This window comes from Periplaneta americana, chromosome 9 (assembly GCF_040183065.1).
Source record: "Periplaneta americana isolate PAMFEO1 chromosome 9, P.americana_PAMFEO1_priV1, whole genome shotgun sequence".
NCBI lineage: Eukaryota > Metazoa > Arthropoda > Insecta > Blattodea > Blattidae > Periplaneta > Periplaneta americana.
Window position 1 is genome coordinate 7,618,543 of NC_091125.1, and position 17,853 is coordinate 7,636,395.

At 35.8% G+C, this 17,853-nt stretch overlaps 1 protein-coding gene and 1 long non-coding RNA gene across 2 annotated transcripts in view; one reads left to right on the forward strand and one right to left on the reverse strand.

Annotated features, from left to right (window-relative positions):
* The window catches only part of LOC138705755 (uncharacterized), a 130,780-nt gene that overhangs the window by 83,342 nt on the left and 29,585 nt on the right, over nt 1–17,853 (reverse strand). The window lies entirely within an intron of this gene.
* Nucleotides 7,540–9,333, forward strand: LOC138705756 (uncharacterized). The gene is made up of 4 exons (XR_011333749.1): nt 7,540–7,830; nt 8,663–8,853; nt 9,061–9,119; nt 9,268–9,333. It is a non-coding gene; the product is annotated as an uncharacterized lncRNA (long non-coding RNA).

Sequence of the window (17,853 nt, forward strand, 5' to 3'; positions counted from 1 at the left end):
TACCTTTTACAATAAATTAAAACAACAAAACAACTTTTAAGACTTATTAACTATTAAGATGTCCAACCAACATGTTACTCTTACCATAAATTATTAGAATTTTTACTCGGTGTGTCATATAATTTAATAATGATGCAGCTCACTTAATTTGTTCACGTTCTGCTAGGTTATACGAATGTATGTTACAGCTGTACAAGTGGATTTGGAAACGATGAAGGACTCTTCAATAGTAAATGACGAGATGGCATTAAAATTGTGCAGTACGTGCTGTGCCGAGAAGATCTCAGAAGAACCGTTGTAAGTATTGCCACAACGAGGTTGAAACTCTTGCACATGTTCTGGAATCCTGTCCGCACTGCGAAGCTCTATGAAATGTTAGACACCACCAAGTACGTTCAATTATAGTCACTGCCCTTATAGATCCCGAGTATAACGCCTTTGAAGAAGTGCATGATCTCTCCGTCACTGGCAGCACACGACACATTCAAGGAATCAACAAGATGCGGATTCATAATAATTGATCCCACTGTGTGTTTCGAAACGAATGAGGAACAGCCGGCAGAAGTAAATAAGGAAAAAAAGAATATCTACAATCCCACCATTCTCTATTACCTCCAATATTACCAGCTAAAAGAGCTTGAAGTAATCGGATTTCTGGTTGGAGCAAGAGGTACCGCTACCCTCTTCATCAAAGATGTGTTTAAGAGACTTTGAATATCTACATCTATTATTCCGATTGTAACTTAGCTGCATTGAAAGAATCAATTGCTCTACTAAAACATCACCTATATTCGAAATGAAACTAAATTCATTAGCTGTTTTACGTTTTCTTAATACTTATCTCGCTCTAAAATTTGTATATTTCTACTAATCTAAAATTGTATTTGCAACTCTGTATTTGTAGGAGTTTCATTTTAAAAAACAAAAATCAAGGGTTCAATGAACATATAATTATATTTATATGCTTCAAGTACACTTTGTCCTTTGTGGCAGTTCACAAATGGTGAGAATATTTCTAAAATAAAATGTATTAAAGTAGACAACATGTTATAACCTTAAATCATCATAGACTTTTTAGTAATATTCAAATGTGACTTGTAATAGGTAGTATTTGTTAAAATGTCAACTGTTAAAATTATACCAAAGAATTCATCAATCCATTAAAGTCATGATAATTTGAATAAGCTTATTCGATATTTTTAAATATAAATGCATACTAGTGTAGACAGTACGATAACAATTTACAATACAATCCTTTAATCGAATGTAAGAGCTGCATTGCCGCCGATGTCATCCCTTCCATACAGCTTGAAAAGTTAACGTAACTGGGTATTATTATTTATTATAGATGATGCACAAATTATACTGATATCAACAAGCTGTATGGAAAATCACCTCTTACATTATCTATTATTAGTTACTTTTCACTGCTGCTTAACGACTTTAATTTTTTATAAAATCGGTTGGCAACGCTAATGACGAGAGACTTCTACAAAGCTCCACCCTAAGGCACTGTCAGATCGCTGATTCAGTTTTCTGGAATGATCTCAGGCTGAGGCGTCAGATATTTCACGCCTAAGAATTTAAGTTGTACATACAACAAATATATGTTATTCTTTCTATCTCCTCTACAAAATAACTGCTAAATATGAGAATGTTTATTGAATGTTCTCGATTGCAATTTACAGATAATTCCAATACATATAATTTAATTTTTTACATAAATAAATTAACTTACGGAGTAAATAGAGTAAAACCCGTAGAGTGTGCTGACACTCCCTTGCTCAAATTAACGAGTGCCCATGGTCATATATCTATAGATATTGGATGTACACATATAATAACAAGAATTGTTTTTTAAAAATTTGAAATTTTGGAATTATTACTTGATAAAATATATAGGCCTATATATATATATATATATATATATATATATATATATATATATATATTGTACTTTATTTAAATTCGGGTTCCAATTACTTAATTAGGCCTATAATATGTTTGACTAAAGAGTTGTAGCTAAGAACTTCGAACGTACTTATGTTTGTTGGAGAATTATATTGCAGGTCCTATTATGAGCAGACTAATGTCTAGGAATTGCAAACCATTATATGAGTAGGTTAGAGCTAGATCTACATAATATTATAACTATGATATGTTGGTCTAGGTTAGAGTTAATTTCTACAAAAGATTAAAAACTGAGATAGCTGTACATTCCCATGTGGACGTCTTCGTAGAACACACTCAAATGACGAATACTCACATTTATCACATGATCCTTGAGAAAATAGGCGATAAACGTCTTAGTTTGTGCCAAAACTCTCATCATCCGTTCGATTTTGTGAGCTTTGCTATATAGCGCTTCTCAACCAATCAGTCATCGGTACTCCCTTCACCCTTCTTCATTTTATTGTTGTGTACAGGACATTAGTGTATGACTGTCTACATGGTCTGTAATTTTTTTACATAATCTGTAGACATATTGGTTGAAATAAGGTATTTTTATACTTATTGTCATAATAGAAAACGTATCACCCGTTGAAGAAAGACGACCGCGAAAACGTGTAGCATTTCCTGTAATTTCCGAACGATAAGAAATCAAATTAGCACGGTTAGAACTTTGTTTTAATCATTCTTTCGGCTAGTGCAGAGGTGTAGTGGTAAATTGAACAAGGCCAGAGCGGTTTATTACAGTTGGAATGTTGTGTTCATTGGTCTTGTTTAGAGAAGTAGGTGGATATTTTAACGATATGTTAAATAAATATTTCCAAATACCACAAAAAAATATATATATATTTTCTCGAAAATCATTCAAGTAAAGGATACTATCCCTTTAGAGAAAGTTATGAATGTTGAGAGATTCTGCCAGACTACTGTGAAGAAAACCGGAGAGAATTTGAAGAACTCAAGTTTTACGTGCATGGCATTGATGGTGATGTACGAATATCGGACCCCAATGACGCTGAGCCTATGTGCGAATTAGTTCAAGTGGACCATAATCCTGTAATAAAGTATGGTAAAGATAGAAGCCTGGACATTGAAAACTTTGTAGCCTACTTTGTTTCTTTTTATTATATAATACATAATATTGTACTTTACGAAAAATGTTTGTCCTCATTTGTAACATTTTATAAATTGAGATCCATATTATTTTCGACATTATAATTAAATATGTTTGAGACAATATTCATGTTTAATATTTCTTATGATTACTATAAAACCCTACATTATCCAAACTGGTCGTTTTCTAAACTCTCATGTTCCGAAAGATACGTTAGCAAAACACTCATGATCCAGATGTCATAGCCAAAACTCATATTATCTAATATTCAACATTAAATAATTTGTTATTCCTAAACAAATAAACATTGGCACAAAGGTAACTAATAGTTTTTAGTCATTGTTTTTATTCATATAGTATTAATCTTCATTATCGAAGGCGATGAAGGATGCGTATGTATGTATTTACTTATTCACACTGCAATGGGTATATACCCGGTAGCAGTGGTAACTAATTACACTCAATAATGACAATAATAAACACAATTAATAAAAATACAATTAATAATAATACTAATAATTAATACTAACAATAATTTATAATAATAATAATAATAATAATAATAATAATAATAATAATAATAACAGGGATAATCCTAAATTAAATGAAGGACGATCACTTAAAATAACATTTAAAGTAAATCTAATTTGTATCTTAAACCTAAGTTCGAACTAAAACCCACGAGTATGAAATGTTCATAACTGCACAAGTACCTTTCAACACTACACTCATTTCGCTGTCAACTCACTCACTGCACTGGAACTACGACACATTTCACTGATTCTATCCTGATTTCACTAACACTTCAAAAACATTTCACTGTTCAAATACTTTGCACTGACACTATAAACTACAACGTTTCACTGAAACAAACACACTTCACTTACACAACACACTTCACTGACACCACATAATTCTTTCATTGATACAACACTACAATAACAAAATATCATTTACACCCTTTAAATACTGTGGTATAATTATCGTCATTAGTAAAGTCCTTAAGCCTATTTTTAAATACATTTTTTGTTGTTGGTAATGCCTTTAGTAAGTCTGCAGGTAAAGCATTCCAGTCTCTGATAGTACGATTGAGAAAAGAAAACTTTCCAGTGTCCGTCCTCTGTCTTCTTTCCATCAATTTATATGAGTGGTCGTTCCTTGAAGAGTAATTTGGCGGCTGCAACCTATTTTTTATTTCTCTCCAGGCAGGCTCTCCTCCGTAGGTTTTGAACAGTGCGCATAATCGAATTCGCGTTCTCCTGTCCATTTTACTGGTGAATTTTTCCGACAACACTTGAGAGCCCGTTTTTTTAATCTTTTCCAGTGTCTTAATATGTTCCAATCTGTAGGGATCCCAACATGCAGCACCATAATCCATTACTGGACGTACTAGTGATTTATATACAATCTCTTTGGATTTATCAGAACCTTTTCTTAATACTCTCATCACAAAGTGTAACGATCTCCATGCTTTTCCCGCTGTGTCTATAACGTGTTCCCCCCAGCCGAGATCGCTGCTAAATGTTATTCCGAGGTATTTACATTTGTTAACTTCCGGAATGGTTTCACCCCCTAACGTATACGATGCGATTATTTTATTTATTTTCCTTGTAAAGCTGATGGCTTTGCTCTTTAGAGAATTTAGTTTCATTTTGTTGGCTATTGCCCAATCGTTTATTCTATTGAGGTCATTTTGAAGAAGAGTAATATCTTCAAAACTTTTTATTTCCCTGTATACCATACAATCATCCGCGAATAAGCGAACCCTAGGCAAGATATTAACTGGCAGATCATTTACAAAAGCCAGGAATAGAAGAGGCCCCAAGACACTCCCCTGTGGGACTCCGGAAGTAATTTCAATTGGGTTCGATAATTCCTCCCCTACCCGTACTCTCTGAGTGCGACAAGTTAAAAATTCCTTGATCCACTGGAGTACTCTGAAGTCAATCCCCGTTGATTGTAGTTTAACCAACAATATATCGTGTGGGACTACATCTAATGCACGTGAAAAGTCAATAATCACGGCATCTACTTGGCTACTGGAATCTATTCCGTCTTCTAAATCCTGACATACAGTTACTAATTGACTTTCACATGAATAGCCCCCCCGAAATCCATGCTGACAGTCATGTAATCAATTTGAGTCATCCCAATGCTACCTTAGATAAGCTGAAATCAAGTGTTCCATCTGTTTGCAAACCACAGAGGTGAGGCTGACCGGTCTATAACTTTTTGTATCTGAGCGAGACCCTGACTTATAAATTGGCACCACTATTGCATCTTTCCAATCTCGCGGGACAGTACCATTGTTAATTGATATTTCAAATATACGCACTAGATAGGGAATCATGGCTTCCTCTCCCAATTTTAGCACGTCTCCGGCGATACTATCAGGTCCTACTGATTTATGAGTTTTCAATTTAGAGATCCTTCTCCTTATGCCCCTAGGCTTGATAGAAAACTGACCCGTATTTTCCACAGAGCTAAGTGTGGTATTATTGTTCTCATCCCAAAAACAGTGGCATAATAGGAATTCAATTTTTCTGCTTTTTCGCTGTCTTGTAAGATAAATTGATTGCGGTCATTTTTTAGTGGGAGGCTCGAATAGTTTTCCTTGCGTCGTCTCTTCACATATTTATAAAATTCCCCCCACCCGTTTTGTTCACCTTTGAAAAGTTTATTTAGGTAATTTTCCTGCGCTATCTTCTTCGCATTAAGCAGTTTTTTTGATAGTTGTGTGAATTTTTGTTTGCTTTCCAATGCTTTCCTTGCGCTGTCTGTAGGCTTTCCTTAGTTTTCTTTTCAGTTTCCTTATGTATTTATTACAATATTCCGGATCGGGATTGTCTGATAAGCGTTTAACCGGGATAAATTTCTGCATTCTTGTTAATATAATCTGCTTGAACTCCGCTCAGCATTCTTCTACACTACTGCCCTTTACTACCCATAATGAGTACTTTTCTCTAAGATAATTTTGGAAGCCTTCTCTGTCCGCTTTGTTATATTGCAAGATATTTTTGTTCTTTTTTCCGCTTTGCTTGTACTTAGCATTCCATAATATTTCAAGAATTACCTCGTCTTGGTCACTAATACCTGGAATCACTTCAATACCTGCGACTATTTCTGAGGATCTTAAAAGAAATATGTCTAGTAAGGAATTTCCCCTTGTCGCCCTATCTGTTACTTGTATTAAGTTATGTTTCCAGATGAGTGAGTTTACTAATGACTGGGCTTGATTCATCCCTCCCTCTATTGTGCCCTGCCAGTTTACCTGGGCCAAGTTCAGGTCTCCCGCAACGATAACATATTGTCCGCGAATTTGTCTATTTTCCAACATATCTCTTATTTTACACAGTACGTTCAAGCCTTCTTTCGGGGCCCTGTATAAACCTATGATGTGTAATATGTTTCGCGAATAATCAACCGCTATGTCTATACCCAACATTTCGAACTCCGAGTCTTTAAAATTTTCAGCGCTCTGCAGGCACTCTTTTACACATATAACCCCCCCCCCTGTTCCTACACGGTCGCGTCTGTATGTGACCTAATCGTTTCTAAATACTTCTGAGTCTGTTACTTCGCTGGAAAGCCATGATTCCGTTCCTATTATGACGTCAGGATTATGCGAATCTACTAGATTCCAGAATTAAATTGATTTATTATAAATACTTCTAAAATTGACCTGCAACACTACTAAAGACTTACCATTACATGACATAATATTGGTGATCCCTGTTGTTTCCGCTGTGGACGCCGATACCGCCTCCGTCTCTCCCTTTGCCGCCGCCGTTTAATCCGCCGTTGTAATAGTACTCGTACATACTATTTGCCACCGTCATTCCCGGTCGTTGCTTCTTTGCGTTGCCGCCGCCCTCGAGAACAGCGCTCCTAGTCCCGTCGCTCCTCGTCGATTTAGATGGACTCCATCATGTCCCAGGTCCCCGTCACCGATTCACGAATTTGGATCCACGAATGTTGCTCCCGTTTTATCTGCCACCCAGTCGAATGCCTCATTGAGTCGTCCAATCCGAGTCCAATGAAAATCTCTTCGCCGCACTATCCCGCTGATAATTATATTTGCCTGGGGGTACAGTTCCTTCGTCCTTACTGCCAAGTCGTATATATCTCCCATAACGTACTCAAATCGTCACCTCAGGTCATTGGTCCCCACATGTAATATTACAGTTTTCTTGTCCCTTTTCTCCTGTTGCTCCAATTTGTGTTTCACTTCTTCGACTCGTATCCCCGGTAGCACAGCACTTCGAGGTCCTTATTTTCCTGTCCCACATGTCGCACCATGGAATCTCCTATCACCAATATCTGCTTCTCCTCACTCGCCTCCCCGTGTCGTTCCTCGCGTTGTCGCCTGTTCGCTGTTTCCATATCTCTCAGGGCCTGTACTACGATCGCCTGTTAAAGCTCCAGATTCGTATTCTCCAGTTTAGCAATCTGGAAGTTAAATATTTTGTTCTGTACTATCAGCGGATTTTAACTGCAGGATTCTTATCCGGAAGATATAGTAACATTTTTATTACGTTGGCAATGAAGTTACTGAAAATGTAGTGAAATTTATTGCGTTGGTATACCTTTCCCCGCGTATTTCATGTTTATGTTCCGTGTTTATATGGTACTATTTATTTTGAGGTTTTATTGTAAGCATTATTGTTATTATTTATTATAATACTGAAGCTCCAGCCAAAAAATAACAGAGTGAAGAACAGAAAATTACATATACTGTATGAAGAAACTTTACATGGAAGCAAAAGGTAAGATTTTAAAGGTTATGTTTCTTTTCGAATAGTAATAATTCCTACCATATGATAGTATTTTGGTTTTAATTAATAGGCCTAAACAGGACGGGTGCGGGTTCCAGCAAAAGTGCGTTTTTCTCCATAATCATTGTTTTATTCACGTGTAACTGCACAAGAAGTGTAGGTGGCAATTATTTTTGTATTGTAATTAATATTAAGTGTGCTTTCAGTTTGTTGTATAGCCTACATTATTAGTGAATAGGGCCTATTTCGGTAGTTTTTAGAAATAGTGTACTTCACTGCTGCAAATCATGGGTCGAAGGCACAATAACTCGTTTAAAAAAGAAAAGTTCACTGATACTGATAATAATGAATGATGTCTTTGGCCTGGGATTTCTGATCAACATTAGTACAGCAAGGTACATTGTTCCTAGCAAATTATCAATATTTCAGTATGTTAGGCCTACGTATTTTACTGTTAATAAGTGGGCGGATATTTTGTATTAGGCCCATAATACCATTCGATCACAGATAGGGCCTAACGTTATTTTTTAAAAGAACAGCATGAGGTGGAGAGACGTTTCCACTAAAATGCAATAGGCCTATCTGTTTGTAATGCACATTCAACACCTCGTAAAATAACACAGAAACAGCAGATATTAAGTTTTTTTTCCAAAGTTTCTATGTACAGTATAGTCATATGTTTGATATTGTACTGACAATCATCCATTAAAAGCTTTTGCTTATTTAGGTATAGAAACTTAGATAAGGGAAAAAGAGAAATACAGTATATTTCCTAATGTTGTAGATGGCATATGGAATTAACCTAGTTTTACTTCCTTTTTAGTATTATAGAATGAAGCATTGGAAGAATATAGTAACATCAGCACAAATACAAGGACCTGAAAACAGCTGAGAAGCAAATTTGAATTCTTGGAAAAGAACACAAATAAAATTGCTGTTGCAGAGAAACAATGCAGGCTACAAACAATTGGAGCCCCTCCAACTGAAGCAAAACCAAATCCAAACTTATCCAAGGTAAGTGATTTAATTCTCCTATCAATTGAGTGATTTCTCAGTGATTTTGATTCATATTCAATGCATAAGTTCATTTATATGTTAAGTTATACAATTATTAAATAATAAGCAGAGGAAATTGTATAACACAAGTTTGAATTCTTTTTATTTATTTATTTATTCATTCATTCATTCACTCATTTATTTATTTACTTACTTTTGTTACAGCCGAAGTAGTAACTAAACCAAGTTCCACTGATACCAGTGCAGCTAATAAAACGAATGAGGTTAGTGTGTAAGGAATTAAGAGTCAGAAGAAGGAGATGATGAGCTTTAGAGATAAAAAAAAAATATTAGATTCTTGAAAATTGTTATACAAATTTAATTTAATGTCGGTATTACATTATAATACTATTATTTCTTTTTTATTTACAGTACCATTCAGGTTCACAGTGCAATTCTTTAGTTTTTGAAGTGAAACTGGACATCCCAACAATATCTCCAGGTAATTTGATTTATACTACAAAACGTTCTTTCACATTCTACATATGATGCTTACTTTTCCAATCTGAAATAGCTGTAACATGTAAACACATTTTCAGCCAACATGTTGAAAATAAAACTAACACACATACTATATGAAATCTGTAGCAAGCAGTAGATAAATTAGATGCAAAAAAAAAATGTTAAAATATAAATTGTACATAATGATGAAATGGTCACAAGAAATGGATGTCACAAAAAGTAAACATCATTGTATTATAATATTATGTGGGATTTGAGTGGGAATTTGAAATTTATAAATGTAGGCCTAAAAATATAAAATACACTGAACTGAAGAATTTATTTTGAGATTTCTCTGCAATGGGTTTGTAATCAGATTAGGCCACATTATGTTAAGTTGCATTTCAATTTTACTGTAAGGAAACTTGTGAATGATTTCTTGTGTACAGAAAAACTGAAAAATATCTTTTCATAAGATAAAACAGAAACTGACTACACTCTATTTACAATAGAACTATTTGCTTGGTTTTTTCTCTCTCTTTTTTATTGCAGCTTTACTTTCTTATTGTTAAAAATGAGTTTGGATTAATAGCACGTTACAAAATACAATACTGTTACAGCTGCTGACTTTGAAGTGTCCACACATTTATGATAAAACATCATCTTTCTCCAGAATTAATTATCTTAAGAATTAATTCCACTCTTAAAATATTACAGAGTCAGCTGGTGCAGCAGATGAAGGTCTTTCACTGTACGGGTGTCTACACAGTGTAATGAAAGTAAGTTTTAAGTGAAATTACTGGTTTATTCAGTGTAAGTAGTATAGGCTAAACCCAGAAAGGTCTGAATATAAGCATATATCCCTCTCTTAAATATTTCAGCTGATAATGGGATAATAGCTGATCGAGTTACACCCCAAGGATGCTTAAAAAAAAATTAAGAAAAAGCAAGCCTCTGAGGAATGCATTAGCCACATTGAAAAATCTTTCTCCATCTGTGAACTGTAAGTCTAATGTTGACTTAATTATACTTGAGATGTTAGAAATGCATGAACTTCAATACTATTACAGTGATTTCTTTAAAAAATACATTAGTTGAAAGTTGGATGCTAACATTATAACAAAGAATGATTTGAAATAAAAGTAAGTCATGTCCTTATGTTTGGAAAGAGATGGGGTTTGGAATATCAAAAGTAACATTTGGAGTTTTTACATTACTTTTTCCTCCTCTTTAATGGGTGGTCCATCTACAAGGACATCTTCAATTAGTGGCAGAAAGTAAATACTACAATAATCACCCATTCTTTATGTTTTAACAAAAAATATGTTTAATTTTGTTGACCAGATTTGTTTGACCTGGATGACTGGGAGATTACTTCTTCTCATCCTTCTAATGGAGTGATAATCTCTTGCAGCTGTTCTTGATCCCTATGGTCTCTGCTTTATCTGCTAGTCTTCAGTCAGGTGATAATTATTAGCTAATCTAAGGTTTCTGGTTGGGTTCGGGTCTGGTTCAGATCAGGCCGAGATGGGCCGGGCCTAAGAATTATGGCCCATGCAGATCTCTAACAAATGGGGCTTATAGCTGAAGTTGGCTCTGCCACAGTTTTCCAAGTTTTGTGTATTTGCATATGTATTTGTGTTGTGTTTAATTACAGTTACTATGTATTCTTATGTATTAGCCTGCATATTATTAATTTGTAAATATGACATGTACCATAGCATATATAATGAGACAGTGGATGTAATAAATGATTATGCTTATTGTGTCTCCTGAAAAATGTCGTGTTTTGTTTACACAAAATAAATAAATTTTAAATTTAATTGCAGCTATAGTCCATCTCTCTTGTTTTAATTACACATTCACAGAGTACCTGAATACAATTGAAGCATCAGCTGGAACAACGTTGTAAGTTACAAAATTTTAATTCGGTGTGTTTCCGTGTAATAATGTTGTATGTCATGTTACCTTGCTATACTCCTTGGCTTGCAACTGTCCACTCAAAAGTTTGCTACCCTCATAAGAACAAAGTTGTACGCATACACATTTTTGCAGCTCCTGTAAATTTGACCAAATGTAACTTATAACGTTGTTCCAGCCGACGGTTCAATTAATGTGTCTCTTGAAAAATGTTGTTTTACCATATTTTGCTTATGTAAAATAAATTTGAATTGCAGATACAGTGCATTAGCCTGTTAAGAGATCACTGTGAGGTATCCCAGCAATAAAATATATTTAAAAAGTAACGATATGAATATGTTTGCATACATGAATCACTAGGCCTAGCGTGAATGAAACAGCTCCCTTGCAAAACATAAATGCCAATTCCAAAACTTTCAGGAAATGAAGAAAAACTGTCACGTCTAAAATTCAATAAACTATTACAGTTTGTTAAATAATAATATATAGCAAGCATATCTTAAGTCTGATTAGTGAAATATGTTAGGCCTACTCCTACTGGCGAGCGATATATGCAAGGAAGGAGAAGGGAACTTGCCACCCTACCACATTATCTCCTGACAGTTGTTTCATGAGTGATGCCTTATTGATATTCCAATCTATCTTCGGAGAGTTGACTAAACAACTAGCAGACAGTTCTAGGAAAACTTTAATCAAGACCTATAATATGTACATAAAACCTGTATTAAAATACTATTCAGTAGTATTCGTAACAGCATCAAAAAGAGAGACAGAATCCCTCGGAAGAAAAAAACAAGCCTTGCACTTAATTACTGGAGCAAATAAAACTACTCCCAATGAAGCATTAAAAGTCATCACTTCAATTAAACCAAGCAGCAAGTGCAGCACTAGCTCGATTGACAACAGTTCCTGCTGTAACTTCGTGGACCCCACAAAAATCTCCTACTGTTGTCAATGTTCTCCCAGTGGCATAGAATCTCAATACCAATAGTAATTGGGCCATTGGAGATAAGGCATTATTTCTGGAAAAATGAACAAACAATTAAATTTGGTTACACCTTTACCAGTAAATCTTTACAATAGCGTTACCAAAAGAAGGCAAGGACTCCCTACAGGATAGCCTGGAAGAGAGAGGTTTGGATGTAGTTTTGACTTTTTTTTTTTTTTTAGACAATTGTAAATATATGCAAATCACACTAACCTAACCTGTCACTAACTCGATCTTACGAAAACTTGTCTTTTCCCTTTAATTAGTAAGGAAACACAGTAATGAAATGAATGTGCTGCCCTTCCCTGCCGCCTACCCCTTCTATCTCGACAGAGCGATCCTGCCTACCCGTACCTCTCCACCGGACTCCACTTTCACAGCAACTTTCCACCTTTATTTGGGAAATTGGTGTCGGCACTGAATTTTTCTTTCGTTTACAGTACATATGACTTGACTAGAAGCCAAATATGTGAATACATTTGTATCTTAAAGTGGTAACGCAATTGTGAAGAAATGATAGTTTACCATATAAAGGATTTTGATATATTATATACGGTTATTATTATTTTTTTATATAAAAGTATTTTCAAACTTATTGTAGGTTGCCCTATATTATTATATCAATCACCTTAATACCTTGTAAGGACAACAGAACACCTGCATGAAGCAACATTCTAACCTCACTTCTACTGTACGCCTATTACAGGTTACTGTACTTCAAAATAATTATTATAGTGCTATTATATACAAAATATTAATGTAATACCTAAAGAAATAGTGTAGCTTATTATTAACTGTGTACTTACGATCTGTGTCTTGTTTCAGTTGATAATTGATTTCATGTAATAGGTTTCATTATTCGAAACTGTCTAAAAAATTTCTCGTCATCCCACTCTTCAAAATTATTTGGACGAAGCCTAATTCGTTTTGCTGTTCTGATATAACGAAGCATCTGCTCCAGAACTTATCATCAGAATCAGTATCAAAATTAAATTGATCCTTCAAATCACCAGCTGTACAACGTGCAGCCATCTTGATTTCAACACCGAGTTCCAACCTCCGGATAACGCCTATCTGCCACTCTGCCTTCCGGATTGCTAATCTGGAAGTTTAGCCTCCAGATTGCACATAACCAAAAGTCGTAGTACGCAATTACAACCCAACTTTCGAATAAATATGCCATCTGCCGGATAAGTTTAAACTAGAACTTTATCCGAGAGTCGTAGTACAGGCCCTCAGTCGTTCTTCCGTCTGTTGCAGCTTTCCTTTCAGTTCCGCCACCTCTTTCTTCAGCGACTCAATTTCTGTGTCCGAGGTCTCAACATCTATGTCCCTCATACATTCCTTACACCGCCAGTTCTCCTCAATATGCTCGTCCCTCTTGAGTTTTTGGCAGCTGAAGTGAAACCACGTCGAACAGGTGATGCACAGAAGGCCAGTCCTCAAATTGTTCCTGCATACTCCGCACTTCACAGATTCCACAGGTCCTGGGTTCAGTACCACTCCTCCAATCACCAACAGCATGGCTAGTATCGGGATCACAAAACTGCTCAGTGTCGGTTCCGCACTCCCCTGGTCCGAAGCTGCCGGGATCCACTTCACCGACCGCGGCGCCCAGGTACCGATTCTCGCCCGGTACACTGCTAGTTCACAACCCATTCTACCTGCTCTCTAAGACAACCTGTTCTCGACGACTACCTGCTCTCGAATCGATGGGTGGAACGGGGAAAAATTCTCTCCGGCACCGGGATTTGAACCCGGGTCTTCAGCTCTACGTGCTGACGCTCTATCCACTAAACCACACCGGATTCCCATTCCGATGCCGGATTGAATCCTCTCAGTTTAAGTTCCACCTCTTAGGTTCCTCTAGTGGCCAACCCTCATGCACTGCGTCCTAGATGTGTGACAGTGGCACAATGTCCAACACATTAATGTGCAGAGGTGCACTCATTACGAGTGACTAAGTGGCCGGGATCCTACGGAATGAGCGCCGTCTTGAATCACTAAGTGATTATTTACGCATATCATATTATTACGATGTACCGAAGTACATATCGATGGCTGAGAACCAGACTGTTCTAAGTCCAACTTTTTATAAGAAAGAAATCTGTGTTTCATTATGTTCCAGTTCTTGTCTGCATATATGAATCAAACAAAATTATAAATATTCCTCTCCATAAGATTGCTATGAAGCTATTCCAAATTGTTTCATGAAGCTTTCAATGTCAGGAGCTTAAAATAGCTCTCCTGAAAAAAAAAATTGTAAAATGAACTTGGAACAGTCTGGTTCTGGGCCATCGATATGATATTTCAATGCAGAAGTTCTACGTCATCATATGATGAAGGATGGGTGGAAGGGAGAAAAATTCTCTCCGGCACCGGGATTTGAACTCGGGTCTTCAGCTCTACGTGCCGACGCTCTATCCACTAAGCCACACCGGATTCCCATTCCGATGCCGGATTGAATTCTCTCAGTTTAAGTTCCACCTCTTAGGTTCCATCCAGTGGCCAACCCTCATGCACTGCGTCACAGATGTGTGACAGTGGCACAAGGTCCAATACATTAATGTGCAGAGGTGCATTCATTACAAATGACTATGTGGCCGGGATCCGACGGAATGAGCGCCGTCTTAAATCAAAAAGTGATTATTTTCGTATATTATATAATTATGATGTACCGAAGTACATATGATATTTCAATGCAGAAATTCTGCGTCATCATATGATGGAGAGGATTCAATCCGGCATCGGAATGGGAATCTGGTGTGGCTTAGTGGATAGAGCGTCAGCACGTAGAGTTGAAGACCCGGGTTCAAATCCCGGTGCCGGAGAGAATTTTTCTCCGTTCCACCCATCCTTCATCATATGATGACGCAGAATTTCTGCACTGAAATATCATAATCGGTACATCGTAATAATAATAATTATTAAAGGCATTGAACTTTAAATATTAAAAACATGTTTTTCTCATATACATATTCATATATGAGGTTTCACCGTCTTCATTGAATACATTGGCTACAAGTAGCCATACTGTAGATATAACTATTAAATTGAGAAAAATTCGTTCCGGCAGCGGAAGTCGAACCCGGGACCACTCAGCTATGAGCGCTCTTTCCAACTGAGCTATACCGGAACACGATCCCTCATTTTTTTTTATTTACGTTTTTGAAGCACGTGAGTTACTACTGTAACCTACTCACATGATAGTTATGCGATCATGAGAGGTCAAGAATAATAATATTAGCCGTATCTTTACACTTATGCTGCAACGTAAAAAGATATTCAAAGAAGTCATAAATATGTATATTCTTTGCACCAGGACAATTGACACATTACGAATAGCATACGGGACCGATCACTTTTCCGGATGTTTTGTCCTCAATACAATTTCTCCCAATAAACAATTTTACCTATACTTTCTTTTCAAATTTTTCCCAATAAAAATATTTCTAATAAATAATTTTCCTTACTTTCCCAACGTCGTTTCTACCAATACTGCTCTTCTTGATAATTAATTAATAACCATTGTCTTTGATAATAATAACTTGGTTCAAGTTTGTTATTGCGGAGACAATGTTCACCTTATAGTTTCAAAATTTGAGTACAGTACGTTTTAATTCAAAATTATTCGTTCAAAATGTCTAATAATTCAGTTATAATCACTTAATCCAGAAGCGGAACGAAACTAACCTATAATGGTTATGAGTATATCGTAAAGACAGAAGGGAGATAAAAATTAATGGTCATGTCGAAGGAAACTTGGAATGTAAGACAACAGCATTTACCACAAATAAGAGGAATGCTAAAACAGTTGTCAAAGAAGGACGAAATTCACACGCACCTAACCTGGAGTCAGTACGAACGGAATTGATTCTCGGCAGAATGAAACGCGTTGCTATTGAACGCCCTGAAATTATATTCTCACAACTATTATGCAATTAGTTAAAGTCAGTTTCATCAGGTTTTTAAGCCATATCTCAGAGACGGAATTACTAAAATGATCAATACGACATGAACGTACAAGAAATTAATTTCCCGATCCAACGTCCATACAGAAATTGCCAGAAATACCAGAACGTGCAAAATAATGCTCAATGATGACAATTTCATACATTACGATAATTTTTTCGAAGAAGGTAATCCTGATAAATAAATATAGCGTGTTATTGTATTTGGAACGTAACGAAATTTAAAATTACTTTTAAGAGCAGAATGTTTGCTTGCAGATGGAATTGTTAAATGCTTGCCTAATATCTTTACACAAATATTAACTATTTTAGAAACATTTTTAAAGCATAATTAAAATTTCGAAATATCCTTTCCCTTTGTATTTGCTCTTTCATCTGCAAAAACTGAGAGACTGTAAATAAAATATTTGAATCAATTACGGAGTAAGCGCAATATTTCCGTCTACAGTTTACTCCACCATTCAGAATAATGACAGACTTTGAGGTTACGATAATAAATTCAGCTTTACGAACGTTCCCTACAAGTAATGTTTAGTTCTGTGTGTGTGTGTGTTTTTTTCATTGAAGCCAGTCGTTAAATCGAAAAATTCAGAGTTCATGACTGCAAACAGTATACAATGACAGAATAAGATGACAGGTCAGTAAAATAGGGCGTACATACCTATGATGTTTTTGTTCCGATTGCTGACGTACAAGAATGTTTTGAATTGCCACGTGTATTCTTTTAAACAGTGGAGTATTTTCGGATAACATACATCACAGGTCAGCCACGAAAACGATGGCGTCCTGTAACACCGCACTTTCCACGGAAGAGGTGGAATTGCTACGACGCACAGTGGTCTAAAATGCATATTTAGGAGGACAAATGTAGAAAAATGACATGTAAAAAAATGAAATTAAACCCTTAAATTAAGTCTGAGGTCGAAACAAAGACAATCCAGAGAATTAGAGCTTGTATACGAAACAAGTTTACTACCTACAACTACTGTGTAACGTTTTATAAAAATCTGTTAAGACAGAAGAAAAGTTGAAAATTTTGTCTAAATGCATCCCCCTGTAAGGGGCACTTCTGCTTATACCAACGTAAACAGAGTTTGTATACAAAACAAATGCACTAAGTGTAACTATTGCATAAAATTTTATAAAAATCTGTTAGATAGGACAAAAGTTACTAATTTTGTCTAATTGCGCCCCCCTATAACGGGGTAGTTCCCCTTATGCCAACGTAATGAGACCTTGTATACAAAACATATATATGTTACTTGTAACTACTGTGTAAAATTTCATAAAAATCTGTTAAATAGGAGAAAAGTTACTAATTTTGTCTAATTGCGCCCCCTATAAGGGGTAGTTCCCCTTATACCAACGTAGTCAGAGCTTGTATACAAAACATATATGTTACTTGTAACTGCTTTGTAAAATTTCATAAAAATCTGTCAGGAGAAAAGTTGCTAATTTTGTCTAATTGCGCCCCCCTATAAGAGGTAGTTTTCCTTATACCAACGTAACGAGACCTTGTATACAAAACATACATGCTACCTATAACTACTGTGTAAAATTTCATAAAAATATGTTAAATAGGAGAAAAGTTACTAATTTTGTCTAATTGCGCCCCCTGTAAGGGGTAGTTCTCCTTAT